Source organism: Oncorhynchus kisutch, linkage group LG7, assembly GCF_002021735.2.
Source record: "Oncorhynchus kisutch isolate 150728-3 linkage group LG7, Okis_V2, whole genome shotgun sequence".
Classification (NCBI taxonomy): domain Eukaryota; kingdom Metazoa; phylum Chordata; class Actinopteri; order Salmoniformes; family Salmonidae; genus Oncorhynchus; species Oncorhynchus kisutch.
Genome location: NC_034180.2, coordinates 2,945,770 through 2,960,651, shown reverse-complemented (window position 1 = coordinate 2,960,651; position 14,882 = coordinate 2,945,770). Strand labels below are relative to the sequence as shown.

The 14,882-nt window shown below is 48.8% G+C and overlaps 1 protein-coding gene across 6 annotated transcripts in view; it reads left to right on the top strand.

Moving 5' to 3' along the window:
* Nucleotides 1-14,882, top strand: part of lrba (LPS responsive beige-like anchor protein) — a 343,066-nt gene that overhangs the window by 118,439 nt on the left and 209,745 nt on the right. The gene's annotated exons all lie outside the window — the stretch shown is intronic.

Below are 14,882 nucleotides of genomic sequence, written 5' to 3'. Positions count from 1 at the left end.
GCACCTCTCTCTCTGACCGCACTGCGCTTTTTTAATCTGTTTTATTTTAAAAAGAAACACCGCCTTTCATCTGCCTTTTTCCTCCTCCTCCCCTTTTCCTCCCCTCCTTCTCCCCTCCTCCTCCCCTCCATCCCATTTACTTCCCATTATTCACTTCACTTGTTCTCCAAAAGAGAGGTAATCTAGAGAGATTACACATCCGTTCTGGTGTCACCGGGGCAGTGTGGATGTGGGCTAGCAGGGCGCGGGGACGTCGGGGAGGGGAAGTGAACCCTAGTGGTCCTGGAGAGAGGGAGGGAGTAGAGAATAAATGACATGCTCTAATGCCCCTATTTGTCATATCTGTCAGGGTGTTGTTTAATGCTAATATAATCAAAGGCAGAATCTGGTGATTGCCGACCGAGAGAAAGAGGGCCCCTGGCCCCCAGTCCCACTGGTCTCTCTCTCTCTTTCTCTCTGAAGCATTATGACTTTCTCTCTCTCTATGGGAAAAGCGAACGGTCCAAGATGGCGTTGATTGCTTCAGTAAATCATCCAACCAAATTCTCTCACAGCCGAAGCAAATGTAATTGTGTTGTTGTGTAGGCGGGAGGGGGGTGTTGGGGAGTATGGTGATATGATCTACCTTGATGAGGAGAGAGAGGGACCGGGGGCTCAGAGAGAGAGAGGGACCGGGGCTCAGAGAGAGAGAGGGACCGGGGCTCAGAGAGAGAGAGGGACCGGGGCTCAGAGAGAGAGAGGGACCGGGGCTCAGAGAGAGAGAGACACCGGGGCTCAGAGAGAGAGAGACACCGGGGCTCAGAGAGAGAGAGGGACCGGGGCTCAGAGAGAGAGAGGGACCGGGGCTCAGAGAGAGAGAGGGACCGGGGCTCAGAGAGAGAGAGGGACCGGGGCTCAGAGAGAGAGAGGGACCGGGGCTCAGAGAGAGAGAGGGACCGGGGCTCAGAGAGAGAGAGGGACCGGGGCTCAGAGAGAGAGAGGGACCGGGGCTCAGAGAGAGAGAGAGGGACCGGGGCTCAGAGAGAGAGAGAGAGGGACCGGGGCTCAGAGAGAGAGAGAGAGGGACCGGGGCTCAGAGAGAGAGAGAGAGGGACCGGGGCTCAGAGAGAGAGAGAGAGGGACCGGGGCTCAGAGAGAGAGAGAGAGGACCGGGGCTCAGAGAGAGAGAGAGAGGGACCGGGGCTCAGAGAGAGAGAGAGAGGGACCGGGCTCAGAGAGAGAGAGGGACCGGGGCTCAGAGAGAGAGAGGGACCGGGGCTCAGAGAGAGAGAGGGACCAGGGGCTCAGAGAGAGAGAGAGGACCGGGCTAGAGAGAGAGAGAGAGGGACCGGGGCTCAGAGAGAGAGAGAGCAGAGGGACCGGGGCTCAGAGAGAGAGAGAGAGAGGGCCGGGGCTCAGAGAGAGAGAGGGACCGGGGCTCAGAGAGAGAGAGAGAGAGAGCGGACCGGGGCTCAGAGAGAGAGAGAGGGGACCGGGGGCTCAGAGAGAGAGAGAGGGACCGGGGCTCAGAGAGAAGAGAGAGGGACCGGGCTCAGAGAGAGAGGGACCGAGGGGCTCAGAGAGAGAGAGGGACCGGGGCTCAGAGAGAGAGAGGGACCGGGGCTTCAGAGAGAGAGAGGGACCGGGGCTCAGAGAGAGAGAGGGACCGGGGCTCAGAGAGAGAGAGGGACCGGGGCTCAGAGAGAGAGAGGGACCGGGGCTCAAGAGAGAGAGAGGGACCGGGGCTCAGAGAGAGGAGAGAGAGAGAGAGAGGGACCGGGGCTCAGAGAGAGAGAGAGAGAGAGGGACCGGGGCTCAGAGAGAGAGAGAGAGAGAGGACCGGGGCTCAGAGAGAGAGAGAGAGAGAGAGACCGGGGCTCAGAGAGAGAGAGAGAGGGACCGGGGCTCAGAGAGAGAGAGGGGACCGGGGCTCAGAGAGAGAGAGAGAGGTATGTTGTCTACCTCACTTGCTTTGGCAATGTTAACACATGTTTCCCATGCCAATAAAGCCCTTGAATTGAATTGAATTGAAATTGAGAGGGACCGGGGCTCAGAGGAGAGAGAGAGAGAGAGAGGGACCGGGGCTCAGAGAGAGAGAGAGAGAGAGAGGGACCGGGGCTCAGAGAGAGAGAGAGAGAGAGAGAGAGAGAGAGGGGGACCGGGGCTCAGAGAGAGAGAGGGACCGGGGCTCAGAGAGAGAGAGAGAGAGAGAGGGACCGGGGCTCAGAGAGAGAGAGAGAGGGACCGGGGCTCAGAGAGAGAGAGAGAGAGAGAGGGACCGGGGCTCAGAGAGAGAGAGAGAAAGAGAGACCGGGGCTCAGAGAGAGAGAGGGACCGGGGCTCAGAGAGAGAACAAGATCTGTTTTTCTTCCCTGGGTTAAATTCCATCTTCCAGCCAGACTTGTGTTGTGGCGATAATTACATTTTTCCCCGTGATTTGCGTGCACCTCTGTTTCCCCTCTCTCTCTCTGACTGGGAAAGTGAGAGAAACAAGGAAAGAAAGGCAGGGAGTGATTGATGATGTTATGTAGCCCAGCTGAAGGGCCCTCTGGCACAGGAAATGCTCTTGAACCCCACAGGAAGTGCTTCAATCGGCGGCCATCTTGAGAATGTAGACCCTAGCGTTGGTCTGCGAGCCCCAAGCATTGGTCTGCAATGGGAGGAGATTGAGATGATTTTGATTGATTTGTCTCTCTTCTCTCTTCCCCACCCTCCTCCTCTCACTTCATCCCTCTCATCCAAGATGGTGTGATGCGATAGCTATCGTGTCTGAAATGTTTTATTATTTTCCTGAGGGGTTGAGATGGAGTGGGACCGGGGTCAGAGGTCGAGAGGCTAGGGGCCACAGAGGAGTTTTTAATCATGCCTCGTATGAGACATACAACACAGGGCCACTTCAGCCTGGCATTGAGGAGGGGATACTAAACCACTGTTTGATAGGACCCCGTCTGTAAAGAACGCTACTCTACCCAATTAAAGATCCATTTTGATCTGAGATCAGAGACATTAATGTCAGAGACGTTATTGCTTCATTGCTTGGTCTCTTGTGGTTGTATTGATCAGCATATACAAAGTGATGGAATAATGGCGTGGTGGTGTGGTTTCATAAACATGGCTTGAACTCTACCTAGTGATAGATCCAGCATTTCTCTCTCTAGGATGACGTGTAGCTGTAGTATCCTGTACCGTAGGTCCAGTTGTTGTTTACAAGGTTGTTGATTAAAGAAGGCATTTCATTTGGCTGTTTAATGTTTCAATTAACTCATTGGTTTTCTGGCATCCGTGGGCTTTTTAGTAAGTCAACCAGAAATGTTATTTTCATTGGGATGACAATCTAACTTTGGGTTGATGAGGAACTGCATCCACGCTCAGTGTTAGTCGAATCCTTTGGACTAAAAGGAGGGATGGAAGAGATGGCTCTGATCCAGCTCCCCAAGCGGAGTATCAAGACATCCTGTTCCTCTCAGGTAATTGCTTGCGATGGATCCTTCAAAGCTGAGACTTGTTGGGTATTACGTGACTATCATCTCTGAGATTTTGTCAGTCCGAGCTCACCGCTCTCTCCTCAAGGCCTCTCTCCTCATCGACAACGGCCTTAATTCGCCGTGACAGGCTCTCTCCATGACAACGAACAGTGGCCTAGCTTCTCTCTGTCACCATGTCGGATCTACAGCCTTCAAAGGTGCATCACTTAAAAAGGTTTCCATCCACAACACTGATAAGTAGATAATGCTGACTCAGTTAAAGGTGTGTGTGTGTGTGTGTGTGTGTGTGTGTGTGTGTGTGTGTGTGTGTGTGTGTGTGTGTGTGTGTGTGTGTGTGTGTGTGTGTGTTGTGTGTGTGTGTGTGTGTGTGTGTGTGTGTGTGTGCATACGTGTGCTAAGCTAGTCTCCTCCACTCTGATAAATCATCTCATTGGATACAGGACAGTCCACTATCAGAGAGGCGTCTGTCAAATAAATCAGCCAGCAGCGCTGTCTGTGTCCTGTAGGTCACTGGTTATTGTCTGTCAGGACATCCAACCTTACAGCACTTATCACTACATCCCTCCTGTACATAGAGAGGTGTGGAGGGAGGAGTCAACTACCATCCTGTACATAGAGAGGTGTGGAGGGAGGAGTCAACTACCATCCTGTACATAGAGAGGTGTGGAGGGAGGAGTCAACTACCATCCTGTACATAGAGAGGTGTGGAGGGAGGAGTCAACTACCATCCTGTACATAGAGAGTTGGTGGAGACATCAACTACCATCCTGTACATAGAGGTGTGGAGGGAGGAGTCAACTACTATCCTGTACATAGAGAGGTGTGGAGGGAGGAGTCAACTACCATCCTGTACATAGAGAGGTGTGGAGGGAGGAGTCAACTACCATCCTGTACATAGAGAGGTGTGGAGGGAGGAGTCAACTACCATCCTGTACATAGAGAGGTGTGGAGGGAGGAGTCAACTACCATCCTGTACATAGAGAGGTGAAGTGGGGAAGTCAACTACCATCCTGTACATAGAGAGGTGTGGAGGGAGGAGTCAACTACCATCCTGTACATAGAGAGGAGTCAACTAGCCTGCTGTACATAGAGAGGTGTGGAAGGAGGAGTCAACTACCATCCTGTACATAGAGAGGTGTGGAGGGAGGAGTCAACTACCATCCTGTACATAGAGAGGTGTGGAGGGAGGAGTCAACTACCATCCTGTACATAGAGAGGTGAAGTGGGGAAGTCAACTACCATCCTGTACATAGAGAGGTGTGGAGGGAGGAGTCAACTACCATCCTGTACATAGAGAGGAGTCAACTAGCCTGCTGTACATAGAGAGGTGTGGAAGGAGGAGTCAACTACCATCCTGTACATAGAGAGGTGTGGAGGGAGGAGTCAACTACCATCCTGTACATAGAGATGTGTGGAGGGAGGAGTCAACTACCATCCTGTACATAGAGAGATGTGGAGGGAGGAGTCAACTACCATCCTGTACATAGAGAGGTGTGGAGGGAGGAGTCAACTACCATCCTGTACATAGAGAGGGGTGTGGAGGGAGGAGTCAACTACCATCCTGTACATAGAGAGTTGGTGGAGACATCAACTACCATCCTGTACATAGAGAGGTGTGGAGGGAGGAGTCAACTACCATCCTGTACATAGAGAGGTGATGTGGGGAAGTCAACTACCATCCTGTACATAGAGAGGTGTGGAGGGAGGAGTCAACTACCATCCTGTACATAGAGAGGTGTGGAGGGAGGAGTCAACGACCATCCTGTACATAGAGAGGAGTCAACTAGCCTGCTGTACATAGAGAGGTGTGGAGGGAGGAGTCAACTACCATCCTGTACATAGAGAGGTGTGGAGGGAGGAGTCAAGTACCATCCTGTACATAGAGAGGTGTGGAGGGAGGAGTCAACTACCATCCTGTACAGAGAGGTGTGGAGGGAGGAGTCAAGTACCATCCTGTACATAGAGAGGTGTGGAGGGAGGTGTCAACTACCATCCTGTAAATAGAGAGGTGTGGAGGGAGGAGTCAACTACCATCCTGTACATAGAGAGGTGTGGAGGGAGGAGTCAACTACCATCCTGTACATAGAGAGGTGTGGAGGGAGGAGTCAACTACCATCCTGTACATAGAGAGGTGTGGAGGGAGGAGTCAAGTACCATCCTGTACATAGAGAGGTGAAGTGGGGGAGTCAACTACCATCCTGTACATAGAGGTGTGGAGGGAGGAGTCAACTACCATCCTGTACATAGAGAGGTGAAGTGGGGGAGTCAACTACCATCCTGTACATAGAGAGGTGTGGAGGGAGGAGTCAACTACCATCCTGTACATAGAGAGGTGTGGAGGGAGGAGTCAACTACCATCCTGTACATAGAGAGGTGTGGAGGGAGGAGTCAACTACCATCCTGTACATAGAGAGGTGTGGAGGGAGGAGTCAACTACCATCCTGTACATAGAGAGGTGTGGAGGGAGGAGTCAACTACCATCCTGTACATAGAGAGGTGTGGAGGGAGGAGTCAACTACCATCCTGTACATAGAGAGTTGGTGGAGACATCAACTACCATCCTGTACATAGAGGTGTGGAGAGAGGAGTCAACTACCATCCTGTACATAGAGAGGTGAAGTGGGGAAGTCAACTACCATCCTGTACATAGAGAGGTGTGGAGGGAGGAGTCAACTACCATCCTGTACATAGAGAGGTGATGTGGGGAAGTCAACTACCATCCTGTACATAGAGAGGTGTGGAGGGAGGAGTCAACTACCATCCTGTACATAGAGAGGTGTGGAGGGAGGAGTCAACGACCATCCTGTACATAGAGAGGTGAAGTGGGGAAGTCAACTACCATCCTGTACATAGAGAGGTGTGGAGGGAGGAGTCAACTACCATCCTGTACATAGAGAGGAGTCAACTAGCCTGCTGTACATAGAGAGGTGTGGAGGGAGGAGTCAACTACCATCCTGTACATAGAGAGGTGTGGAGGGAGGAGTCAAGTACCATCCTGTACATAGAGAGGTGTGGAGGGAGGAGTCAACTACCATCCTGTACATAGAGGTGTGGAGGGAGGAGTCAACTACCATCCTGTACATAGAGAGGTGTGGAGGGAGGAGTCAACTACCATCCTGTACATAGAGAGGTGAAGTGGGGGAGTCAACTACCATCCTGTACATAGAGAGGTGTGGAGGGAGGAGTCAACTACCATCCTGTACATAGAGAGGTGTGGAGGGAGGAGTCAACTACCATCCTGTACATAGAGAGGTGTGGAGGGAGGAGTCAACTACCATCCTGTACATAGAGAGGTGTGGAGGGAGGAGTCAACTACCATCCTGTACATAGAGAGGAGTCAACTAGCCTGCTGTACATAGAGAGGTGTGGAGGGAGGAGTCAACTACTTAATAGCGTTGGGCTAGTAACCGAAAGGTTGTTGGTTTAAATCCCAGAGCCGACCAGGTGAAAGATGTGCTGATGTGCCCATGACCAAGGCTCTTAATGCTAATTGCTCTTGTAAATTCCTCTGGATAAGTGTCTGCTAAATGACTCAAATGTAAATGCTGTGTAAGGCAGTACAGTTTTGTTTCTACATTTCACCATGTACACAACCTGACAAGTACAGACACTGATATGAGAACGAGAGCGAGGCAAGTACATTCCGAACCCTTATGAGTTTGGAACCTGGAAGGTAAGATAACACTATATTAATAGTGCCTGTCAGTCTCCACTCTGCATGTCAGGTAAAAAAAATCCTTTATTTGAAACAGGATTATGTTCACGTATAAATAATCCCAATTTACGCCTGTCATTTTGAACCCCCCCCCCCCCCCCCCCCCCCCCCTCGAGCCTGAGCAGACTCACAGTAAAACAGCCTGGTGCCAAATTAAAATCCACTCAATTTTAGGAGGTCCCCCTGGCCACTAGGCCCCTCTTCCTGTCAGGAAGGGTCCCCCTCTAGCTGCATAGCTCACATCAGCAGGGTGCCGCAAGAATGAAGTGCCGGTTGGTGTTACTGTTTTCACTCCTCCCAGCCAGGAGAGTACCTTTCAAAGACTGTCTAAGTCTGATATTACCCCTCTCCCCCGAGCCAGGAGAGTACCTTTCAAAGACTGTCTAAGTCTGATATTACCCCTCTTCTCCGAGCCAGGAGAGTACCTTTCAAAGACTAAGTCTGATATTACCCCTCTCCTCCGAGCCAGGAGAGTACCTTTCAAAGACTGTCTAAGTCTGATATTACCCCTCTCTGACCAGACAGGAGAGTACCTTTCAAAGACTGTCTAAGCCTGATATTACCCCTCTCTGACCAGACAGGAGAGTACCTTTCAAAGAATGTCTAAGCCTGATATTACCCCTCTCTGACCAGACAGGAGAGTACCTTTCAAAGACTGTCTAAGTCTGATATTACCCCTCTCTGACCAGACAGGAGAGTACCTTTCAAAGAATGTCTAAGCCTGATATTTCCCCTCTCTAACGAGACTGGAGGGGGACACTGGTGTGTCGATAGGCTACAGACCCTGGGCTGTGCCCCGTGGCACACGGTTGGGGTTTAGGGGGCTGGTGAGGGGGAGGAGAGAGGGAGGAAAAATAACACTTTGATTGCACTGATCTTGAACCTTATGTGTGTGTTTGAGTACGCAGCAGGGTGTTTGCTCCGGCTGTGAAGAGTGATGGGGAAAGCATTCGGCCCCGGAGTTTCAGAGCATTCCTCCTCCACGTCTTTCACCTTCCCCCACGTCCCCTGGTCCCTAAACATCTCATACTACATGGCTACCCTCTTGAATCATTAAAAAGTCAGCAGAAAGGGATAGAAATGCAACCAGTGGACATCTGTGAATACTTGTTTGGTCTCGTCATTGATTGATTGATTGATTGATTGATTGATTGATTGATTGATTGATTGATTGATTGATTGATTGATTGAAATGTTATTGGGAAAAAGATGTACTGGGTGCAACCCAGGGATAACATGGTTAACCAAAATTAACTTGTTTCCAACGTGGCCCCCAATGGAATACACACAATATGGACAAAACACAAGAAAACAACAGTAATCCCTACAGTACAAAACAGCCCCATACAACACCATACAAGCATAGAATAAATCAATACAAAACCACCCTACCTTGTTATGTATGTACCACCTGGTTTTATAACCCACTTTGTAATCCAAGGCAGATCACACCAATAACTTTTCAATGTCTGCCTTGATCACAAACAGAAGACTAAGTGAGAAAGTCAACCACAGACAGACATCTCCAGGTTGTTTTCACCTTCGGGTCATTAAGAGTCGTAGTCCTCTAGCTCTCAGGTCAGAGAGTATTGCTCTTGTAGCCGTAGTGATGCCGTGCTCCGGGCACGCGGGGGTTTAAACTCCAAGTCCTGCCGCTCTCTATTTTCAGCCTAGAGGTTAAAGGTCAGGGGTCGGGAGAAGCCAAGTGCTCCAGGGAAGAAAGTCAATGTCTGCTGATCTGCCCATTGACTTGAGGAGAGGTGTCCATCTGTTAAACAGGTTAACTCTGGAAGGGTCGGATCACTGGAGCTCTGACAATGAACCATATTATCAGCTATTGCACTGGATTAGTGCAGGTTTACTGTTGGATGGTGAGAACATAGTTTAGCATTGATAATATTTTGGGGTGATTTCAAACTCGTGTTTGCTTGTATTTTTTACCCTAGAAATGACCCATGTGAGTGTCTTATTAGTCATTTCCACTATTCTCAATCACCACCCTTAAATACTAATCACTCCTCAACCCAGATCGTTATTTCATCTAGGCTTTTTTGACAGATAAATATTAGTATTTTTTTGGTGTGAATGTGATCACACAAACATGGAAGCAAGCCATTTTTTGAGAGAGGTTTTCCTTAAACACAGATGGCATCTGAGAACTGGCATGTGGGGTTGTTGAGTGTTGAGGAAGTCCCATCCGCAATTAGACTTTGTCGACACTCGCTGTCACAAGTCCTTTTGATACGGCGACCAGATTAGGAAATGAACGAGTCAACTTCCTTATCCTGCAGCAACTGGTGACAGGTGGAATGAGCATTCTTCTGTTGACTCTGAAATTAATGCATCTTGTTTGCACTCTCATCGTAGACAAAGCTTATCAATTAGGAATGTTTTTTAAGTTTGCAAGTAAAGAGACATTTGGATACAAATGAGAATATTCTGTCATTTCACAAACATTTATGTTTCATTATTCTGAACGGCTTCTGTGTCACCGTCTTGTCTCCACGTGGTTAAAAGGGTTAACCACCAACGTCACATCATGTCTACTAGTATCATCTACTACAAATGCATGTTTCTGTGGCTTTACTGACACGGTTTCTTATTCTGTCTTTTTCATTCTTAAATGTGAAACCGATGGACAACAATGAATGAGTTCTGTTCCTGCGTCAGCCCTTAACAGGAGCGCACGGCATGTTATGTCTAGCAGTTCTCGTCGTGACTGTACGACTCCACGTAATTCAGTTTCCTCCTGACCAAACAGACACAGTAGTAATGTTTTGTTTGTATTTGTACAAGGCGTAGCTGTAACAACAAGACTACTCCGCGTCCCAAATAGCAGCCTATTCCCTAAATTGTGCACCGTAGGCCCCGGTTAAAAAGTATCAAGTAGTGCACTAAATAGGGAATAGTGTTCCATTTGGGACAGAACTCTCCCGGACGTATTTTTCGTTCTCATTCCGAAGCTGAAAGGAAACGCACAGTACACACTTAGCGCTTACGACGATTCGTGCTCTCTTTGTCTCCTGTAGAGTCATATTCCCCATCCCCTTTACCAAACTAACAAATACTTGTGATTATGACTGATGGGACTGAAACACACAAACGACTTGTTTATTTTTGGTGAGGAGAACCCAGGCTGGTTTTTTGGGGGGGTGGGTTAACAGGGTTTGGTGTGGTGTTGTGCCCGGGCTTGATGTTTCAAAGAGGAGTGTGGGAAGTCTGTGTTTTGTCACTAGTTGTGGAGTTTAAACCTTCATTATGGATAATCAGTGGTAATGAGGAAGTGTGGGTGGGTGGGTGTGTGGGTGGGTGGGTGTGTGGATGGGTGTGGGGACTCATGGCCATGGAGTCATCAGACATAAACCAAACATAGAAACTGGCTTATTGACTTCTGATTGAGAATGGCATTTGGTTTGCATGGAGCTTGACTTTTGATTCTGACATTGGGGAAACACACACACGCTGGGTTATGGTCCAACATCAGGATCACATTGACTGGTGGTCGTACCGATGAGACAGGACCAGGGGTAGAACATCTTGTCAGGTCAGAGGTGAGAGGTCACAAATGGCTGCGTGTATCCTCTCATCAGGGTAAGGATGGGGTTATGGAATGGCCCTTATCACAGCCATAAAAGCCTGACCGCACTGACCAGGGCAGCCAAAGAAATCCATACCCCATCACAGAGCTGTCTGATAGATAGCCTCCCGTTTGTCACCATGAGGTGTGTGTGACCCCTCTGATTAGGGTCATAACCTTTTTTAATTCAACAATAATGTCATTTTCTGTCTCATAACGGGGACATTAGTCTTGTTTATATGACCTTGGCGTGCCTGTTCAGAATGCCTCGTGGGGATCTGTGGTAATGTGAAGTGGGATGGTTAATCACAAGTGATTGAAAAAAATACTTTAAACTTCTGCTCCATGCCATTGTACTGTAAATAGATTTCATTTTCACACCAGCAGAACTTACATCAAAAGATGCTGTGTGTCCATGATGAGCTCTGTTTTGGAATATATCAAACAAGATCCCTTCCGTCACTAGAACAGTTCAATAGTATCCAGAGGGCAGCAGTAAGGAAACTCTCCGCTCTCAGGAGACAACGTCCCCTTTCTCCTTCTTCCTGGTTGTTCCTGAGAGCAGAGCCAGACCTGTTTACGTCTGCACTTCCTGTGGTGTTTATTTCAGGCCCGGTAGGACAGCGTGGCGCAGCGCTGCATAGCATAACATAGAGTAGCATTGCGTGTTCCCCACTGCTTGCAGGGAAGGTCTGCCGAGGCTCATGGCTATCGTCATTCAGCCTTTGAGGCCCATTGGCCTGGGTCATGTTCTTTAGGGCAGGCAACGGAAAACGTTTTCAAATGTTTTTCAACAGAAAATGAAAATGGGTGGCTCTTATTGGATAAATCGAGGTTGTCCCTCCCCATTTGGTGCCCAAAACAGGGCTCACTGTCAAACTCACTGTTTCTACTCCCCTCACAGACACACTGGCCTATTCCCTCTGTGCACACTTTATTATGACTGTGTAGTCAACGCCAATAGGGCCTGACGGGACACAAAACACTGCTGCATTCTGGTTAAATTACCCAAGTCTGTTATCCCACTAATCTACAGTTGGTTACAGGCTGGTTGAGGATGTACAGGCATTGGGACAGAATGGTTACTGTTCTGCCTGGGTGTGATTGGTTCTGATGTCTTTCCATTTGTCATATTATCAAGGTGGAAAATCTGTGTTGCTGTTGAAAATCATAATGTGTGCACGTACACACACACACACACACACACACACACACACACACACACACACACACACACACACACACACACACGTCTGATTTGGTATTCGAAGCAAATGAGCTCTCTCTCCTCTAGCTCTGTCTGTCATCTATCTTCAGCCCCCAGGCCTCTGTATGTTTACCAAGGACGTCTACACACACCAACACCCAGCTTCCAGCTCCCTCTATCAGTTGAAGAGATGATGACAGCACAGTTAAATACACTGACCACTGTCCTGTCACACACACACACACACACACACACACACACACACACACACACACACACACACACACCGTAACCCTCCCTCCACTTGTTAACACAGTTGGACCTTGTTTGTTTTGGTTACAATGTATCCGTTTTCACTACCAGTCAAATAGTGTTAGATATACAGTATATCACTGTGTGTGTAAAGGAAGATTTTGGGGGTCAGGGTTTGTTTACTGTCACAGGAAACAACTAGTGTCAGGGCATTAGCTCTTTGAATGTTTTCTATCCGTATCACCAAGAAAGGGGAAGGAGAGAGCGAGAGCTAAACGTCCGACCCACATGCCCAGCTCCTTGTTGTTTTATTATTCTTCTGACGGTTGCGTTGAGAAGGTGTTGAAAGATTGAACCGAACATGAAAGACGACGACCGTCAAGTTTCCTTTCCTGACCAAATTGCCGATTTAAACTCACTCAGGGCCGCCTTGGCGTTTCAGCTGCGGTTTATTGAATTGTTTAGACTGACACCTTTGACCATAACATTGCTCAAAGGGAGGAAATGTGTGAGTTATATCATGATAAATGCCTTCACTTCCCTCCCTTCTCATTCCTCTCCTCCAGCGAGCTGACTGCCAGAAACAGCAGCTCTTCTATAGGGCTGCTATGTATACCAGCTGACTGCTCCTTGTTCAGGCTCACTCAACATAATATTATACAGACATAATTGGTGCTGAGGGCGGAAGGGGCAAAATGAATCTTTATTTCTCATTCTAACTGTTCCTTCATTTACCCCTCTGTCCATCCACACTGACTTATGTGTAAAGTCATGTGCATAGAGTAACAGTATGTGGTTTCTGTGTTGTTGCTAATGTCCCCGTATGCGGTTTCTGTGTTGTTGCTAATGTCCCCGTATGCGGTTTCTGTGTTGTTGCTAATGTCCCCGTATGCGGTTTCTGTGTTGTTGCTAATGTCCCCGTATGCGGTTTCTGTGTTGTTGCTAATGTCCCCGTATGCGGTTTCTGTGTTGTTGCTAATGTCCCCAGTATGCGGTTTCTGTGTTGTTGCGAATGTCCCCAGTATGCGGTTTCTGTGTTGTTGCTAATGTCCCCAATATGTGGTTTCTGTGTTGTTGCTAATGTCCCCGTATGCGGTTTCTGTGTTGTTGCTAATGTCCCCGTATGCGGTTTCTGTGTTGTTGCGAATGTCCCCAGTATGTGGTTTCTGTGTTGTTGCTAATGTCCCCAGTATGCGGTTTCTGTGTTGTTGCTAATGTCCCCAGTATGCGGTTTCTGTGTTGTTGCTAATGTCCCCAGTATGCGGTTTCTGTGTTGTTGCTAATGTCCCCGTATGCGGTTTCTGTGTTGTTGCTAATGTCCCCGTATGCGGTTTCTGTGTTGTTGCTAATGTCCCCGTATGCGGTTTCTGTGTTGTTGCTAATGTCCCCGTATGCGGTTTCTGTGTTGTTGCTAATGTCCCCAGTATGCGGTTTCTGTGTTGTTGCGAATGTCCCCAGTATGCGGTTTCTGTGTTGTTGCTAATGTCCCCAATATGTGGTTTCTGTGTTGTTGCTAATGTCCCCGTATGCGGTTTCTGTGTTGTTGCTAATGTCCCCGTATGCGGTTTCTGTGTTGTTGCGAATGTCCCCAGTATGTGGTTTCTGTGTTGTTGCTAATGTCCCCAGTATGCGGTTTCTGTGTTGTTGCTAATGTCCCCGTATGCGGTTTCTGTGTTGTTGCTAATGTCCCCAGTATGCGGTTTCTGTGTTGTTGCTAATGTCCCCAGTATGTGGTTTCTGTGTTGTTGCGAATGTCCCCAGTATGTGGTTTCTGTGTTGTTGCGAATGTCCCCAGTATGTGGTTTCTGTGTTGTTGCGAATGTCCCCAGTATGTGGTTTCTGTGTTGTTGCGAATGTCCCCAGTATGTGGTTTCTGTGTTGTTGCTAATGTCCCCAGTATGTGGTTTCTGTGTTGTTGCTAATGTCAAATCAAATCAAATTGATTTATATAGCCCTTCGTACATCAGCTGATATCTCAAAGTGCTGTACAGAAACCCAGCCTAAAACCCCAAACAGCAAGCAATGCAGGTGTAGAAGCACGGTGGCTAGGAAAAACTCCCTAGAAAGGCCAATACCTAGGAAGAAACCTAGAGAGGAACCAGGCTATGTGGGGTGGCCAGTCCTCTTCTGGCTGTGCCGGGTGGAGATTATAACAGAACATGGCCAAGATGTTCAAATGTTCATAAATGACCAGCATGGTCGAATAATAATAAGGCAGAACAGTTGAAACTGGAGCAGCAGCACAGTCAGGTGGAAGTTGAAACTGGAGCAGCAGCATGGCCAGGTGGACTGGGGACAGCAAGGAGTCATCATGTCAGGTAGTCCTGGGGCATGGTCCTAGGGCTCAGGTCAGTTGAAACTGGAACAGCAGCATGGCCAGGTGGACTGGGGACAGCAAGGAGTCATCATGTCAGGTAGTCCTGGGGCATGGTCCTAGGGCTCAGGTCCTCCGAGAGAGAGAAAGAAAGAGAGAAGGAGAGAATTAGAGAACGCACACTTAGATTCACACAGGACACCGAATAGGACAGGAGAAGTACTCCAGATATAACAAACTGACCCCAGCCCCCCGACACATAAACTACTGCAGCATAAATACTGGAGGCTGAGACAGGAGGGGTCAGGAGACACTGTGGCCCCATCCGAGGACACCCCCGGACAGGGCCAAAC